This window comes from Protopterus annectens, chromosome 4.part0, assembly GCF_019279795.1.
Source record: "Protopterus annectens isolate FY-2018-M chromosome 4.part0, PAN1.0, whole genome shotgun sequence".
Classification (NCBI taxonomy): Eukaryota; Metazoa; Chordata; order Ceratodontiformes; family Protopteridae; genus Protopterus; species Protopterus annectens.
Window position 1 is genome coordinate 1240404046 of NC_056733.1, and position 6000 is coordinate 1240410045.

Sequence of the window (6000 nt, forward strand, 5' to 3'; positions counted from 1 at the left end):
TCAGAGCAGAAAAGCCATATCAGACAAATGTAAGGTTTCTCTGACTGGCTGACTAAAGACACAAGGAAGGAGCTGTGTATGTGAAATACCTACATTTCTGAAAGCATAAGCTGCAAATATAGCCACAATTAATATGCAAGTTAGGTAGTGGTAGTCATAGTCGTTTCCCAGGATAATAACTGACTGGACAAGAGTTTCCAAAGAGTAATATGGAATGCACAGTGAAGGGAGGGACCTTACAGTTCATTCACAATAGGTTCAGTTCTGAGTTTGTTCTCTTTGTCAAGTTGTGCTGTTGCAGCAGGACCCAAACGAACAGTGCATGCATTTGCACAAGACACAGATATTTAATGCAGACTAAAGCAGTATGTCTGGTACTGGGAATGTTCTAAAACTTTGTAGGATTCAAGTCACAGTCAAATATAAAGCAGATGAGATTCAGTATGAAAACAAAAATAAGGCAAACATATGTGCAGCAACTAGTCGAGGGGAAGCTACAAACTGGATAATCTAAAACTGATTATCAATAAGAAAAGAGGCTTTGGCAAAAAATAGTTTAATGTTATCCACTGAAAAATGAAGGCTGTGCAAACAAGGTATTCAACGTGATGTATGGTCTGTACCACAAGAGATACCTGAGGAGAGTAAAGGAACTTAGTATGAACTCTCTGGGAGGAACAAGGGGAAAAAGCAACAGGTTAAAATGTTTATTTAACTTTCTTAAAAAAATGAGCAACATAGAAGCAAAATCTCCCAGATGGAATGATAACAAAATGACACAATTTGAAGATAGAGTATGCAGGATCCAGAAATGATATGACAAAATGTTTCTTAACAAGTAGCCTTTGTGGGAAAGTTGCAGATTAGAGCTCAGGCATGGAACCTGAATGCACAAGACATGTGTTAAGTGATTCCAATGAAATGTATGACAAATTAAAACTAATTTAGTAGGATAATAAGCCAAGAAAGTAAAGCTATGTGCTCTGATGAAGTCATTTTATTTCTGATAAGATTTTCTACCATACAGTTTTAGAAGAAAATAGGTACACAGCAGTATAAATGAAGAAAAATTAAACAAGGGCTTTCAGGCATAAAATACTTAATAAATAAAATAGCACAAAAGTTGCCTTTTTGAAAAGTAGTCTATATTAGCATTACCAAAAAATAAATGACTAACTGCTTGTCCATGATGCAGAGCTGTTACTATTACATTTGTATATCATTGCTACAACTTGCAAGCAGTCAATTTTTTGTGCAAAACCAAATTCAACTATTTTACTATGAATAATAACTGTTCCTCTCTCTCTGGCTCATTTGCTTATCCTCCGTATAAACTCTACACTAGTCAATGGTTATATTCAATGATTAACGACACAGTTAAAGTGTAACATATACATCGGATTGGCCAGCACTCCACCAATCTGGAATTTGGATTCCAAACTTCACTTCAAAAATTTGATTAAAGATCAGCCATTCATATGAAGCTGGCACTTCTGGATGTGATTTACATCACTGTCTGCAAGTTAAAAGGTCATGTGATGGATGTGCTAGTATATTCTAATTTTTTTTTTTGAACAACACATCCAGAATTGATAATCTGAGTAAATTTATCACTTGTAACTATTCCTGTCAGATTGAAATTACTGAGGTATATGTAAAGAGCAGTGATAAATGTCATGAAACAATTTGACTGACATATCAATTTTACCAGGAGAATATGGCAGATTGATTCTTATTTTGCTTTCAGCATACTTAATTATATAGTGTTCACATCTTACTTCTTAATATATTAGTTTGAACTCCAGACTTTTAAATACAGCAGGATTAAGAAACATGGTGTGAACACACCACTGTGCTAACAAAATAATTACAAGAAGAAAACTGTTACATTGCCATGGAGTGTGTGTTTATTTATATAGTTAGTTTGTGTGTGTTATTGCAAATGTCACAGCTGTTTTCTTTGGGAGCGGCCCAATATGAAAAGCTCAAAAGGTGAACATTTTTTAATAGTTTACTTTGAGTGGACTACTATCTGCAAATGGTAAACTTAGTCAACAATCATTATGCATTTTGGCGGAAGTACTGAATTAGAACAGAAAGTGCAAAAACAGGCCACAGTTTTCACTTTTTTTTAACGTTTGATTATCGAGTAACATTTCAATATCCTGTTGTTCACCATCACAACACATTAAAACATTTTAGCATACAAGTCATAATGCAGAGTTAGTTAGATGCAATACAAACAAATCTAATTAACAATTGATGCAAATGTTCAAATGAATAACATGCATTTTACAAGTACTGTTAATTGTAATTTGCAAATAAGAGCAAAAGGAAATTTAATTCCTCTCAAATTGACAGTGATCACTCTTCCTGGCATATAAAAGAAAGTACTAAAGATAACATTTGTTTTAAATATATGAAGTGTGCTATAAGTTATGCATATACTAAGGCAAGTTTCATGATAAGGAAATTACCTTAGAAATTTATTTTTGTCAGCCACATATTATAGTGTCCTTTATCAACTGGGGGTACATTTGTATTTTTTTTACAGTTTGAAAACTCTTATCTTGCTTAAAAATGGTATTTAAATCTTTTGCAAATATGAAAAAGCAAAAAAGGGAATAAAACTTGCCATGGATCCCTGGACAACTTTAGAGCAGGGAGGGAAATATTAGGAAAACTTCAGGATGACTATAACTAGCGAATGAGTGTTAAAGTATTTACATACCAGCATCACAGAAACATGTCACATACTAAACTAATGATAATCTGTATCTTCCCAACCCAATTGCTCTAATGTATATTTTCTACATTTGTGTGTGTGTGTGTGTGTGTGTGTGTGTGTGTGTGTGTGTGTGTGTGTGTGTGTGTATATATATATCTATATATATATACATATGTGTGTGTGTGTATATGTATGCATGTAGATATATATATATATATATATATATATATATATATATATATATATATATATATATATATATATATATATATGTGTGTGAGTGTGTGTGTGTGTGTGTGAGCATACATATATATATATATATATATATATATATATATATATATATATATATATATATATATATATATATACACACACACACACACACACACACACACACACACACACACACACACATAAATGCACACACAGTTATAATATAGCTGTACTGGGATTTGTTCTGCTTGACAAATTGAAATTTTGACTAGTTGTCAGCAAATATATACGCAACTATAAATGGAGCCACCTACACTGAGTTGGAAGATATACCAAGATAAGGCAAATCTAATAGCCAATAAATTCAGCCCCAGTATTGCCCCCTCCACTCCCAAGACTTCCCTCATGAAATACCCTCAGCCATAACTTTCCCAACTATCACTAGGAATTAGGTCCTCGATGCATTCTCCAAGGCCAAGAATACTACACTGACGGACTTTGATAATATTCAAGGATGCATCCTTAATAGCATGAAACATGACCTATTAGGACCACTAGAATCACTGCTTAATGCTACCCTACAGACAGGCTTAGTGCCAAGCAAATAGAGGACTGCAACTTTCATCCATTTGCACAAGGATGGGCCATCTATAGATTCGGGTAACTACAGACCCGTATGGTTGACTAGTCTCATATTGTAAATTGAAATGATAAACAAGGACATAAGAGACATTCAGACATTGGATCCATCCCAGTTTGGTTTTGTCAAGGGCAGGTCATGCCTGCTTAACCTTTTGGACTTCTTCAAGAAGGTTATCAAAGCAATAGTTGAAGGCAAAATGGTTCATGCTGCCTACACTGACCTAGCCAAAGCATCCAGCATAATACCCCCACTGAGGCATTGCAGACTGATAAAATTGTGTACAAACCACTATGCTACTCACTGGACAGCCAGCTGGCTCAAAGATAGGATCCATGAAGTTAGGATAGGGGAGTTTACCTCCACAAATAGGTCAGTCACCAGTGGAGTCCCTCAGTGCTGGGGCTGCTCCTTTGTGGAATCTACTTCCAGGTCAACATCAAGAGCGTCTGGATGACTATGTTTGCAGATGATTGCACACCTGGTGCAGTTACAGAATCCCCAAAGATAAAAGACGTGACACAGACCGGTAACTGGTGCCTGAGCCATGATCTAAAACTCAGTGCTAAGAAATGCATAATAATATTTTTTGGAAAGATAGCTTCCCCTAGAACCTACCATATGGATAATGCACTCCTAAGGGCAGACCCACAATAAATGATAGTATCCTTCAGGAAGTTATCCGCCTCATGTAACTGTCATATTGACAGCACAGCCCCAAGAGTTGACTGAGTAGTCAGGTACTTGGACACACACATAGTAATCTGGCCTTTGACCATCATGTGTTTACAGTAGTGCTGAAAGCATTATGTGTTGTGCACATTATAATCAAAGGCAAGGCATCTAGGTCCAAGGAGATCATTGTCCCACTGTATTTGGCACTCATCAGACCTATCATTCAGAACAATGCCCCTTTTGGTATGTACCTAAGCAGGAACATCCAACAACTGGAATGTTCAGAGGTTTCTCACTAAAAGAATACAGGGTATAAGTAACCTGTCCTATGCAGACAACCTAAAGGCCCTATCCCTATATTCTATCTCCTACAGCCTGTTTTGGGGAGATGTATGCTTGGCATACAAGGCATTGTCGGACCTACCCCGATGGACCTCTTGCATATCCACAAAACTAACAGCACCAGAATTACTCATTCTAAAGACTTAAACCTTGCCTGTGATATAAATAGGACCTGCTGAAGAGACAGGCATGTATGCCAGAGACTAATCATCCTCTGGAACAGGCTTCCCATCCATGTGAAGCAGAGTTTCCCAACCCAATTTAAGTGCAACTTGAACATTTGAATGGAGATCAGGAAATTCATCACTTGATTTAGTACTCATGTCTCCAATGGACACAGGCAGCCTGTAAATAGTACATTTCCCAGACTCCTGATTGCAAATGTTTCATCTCCCAAGCCTCTGCTTACACTTATTAAGATACCAGAACTTGTCAGAGATTTGTGATGAATGCTTACGCTTAAAAAGTTCATTGTGTTTGTTAGCCTTGTACATACCTATGAACCTATGAACTAGTCAGGGATTTGGGAACACATGTAGACAATAACCTGGCCTTTGAATATCATGTGTCAAGTACAGTAATGAAATCATTCTATGCTGTGCAACTTATAAGCAAGGTTATGGCATCTGTGCCCAGGGATATTATTGCTCTGCTGTATTCCTCCTTCATCACAACAATCACTGAGTAAAACATCCCTTTCGGTATGTACCCGTTATGATTGTAAGGATGGTTAAGTGGTCTATGGTGCAATTCTCAAGGATTAAACTCTTTTGGTTTTTGATGGGTATTCTGGTTTTCAGATAGAGGCATGGGTTTAAATCTCAATTCTGATGTTGAAGGAGGAGTTAAGTACGTCAGATAATCCTCATTATTTGGAGTAGAGTTCCCATCCATGTGAAGCAGAGCCCTTACCTAACCCTTTTGAAGAACAACCTGGACCAGAGGATGGCAAATCAGAAATTCAGCCCTGGTCCGACACCTTTGTCTCTGATGGACAGATGCATCCATTAAATCATGACCTAATTAACATATGCACCCTTAAAATAACCTCTAAGGCACAATAATGTGGGATACATTTGCATTGCATGGCTAGCCTTATGATGACGCCAGTGTTTGTTAGCCTAGTATACACCTATGAAGCTATGAATCTAACCAGGCATATACAATAACTGGAGCATCCACAGAGGTTCCTCACAAAAAATAATACAGGGAATAAGCAGTGCATTCTACAAGGACTGCTTTAAAGTGCTAGTCTACTAGGAGGGGATCTATGCCTGGCCTACAGTGCATCCTCATATCCCACTATGATGTACCTGGTGCACATCTGCAAAACAAATTGCATCAGAATTACCCAATCTAGGGTCCTAAGCCTTATCTGCAACTTAAATAGGGCATCCTG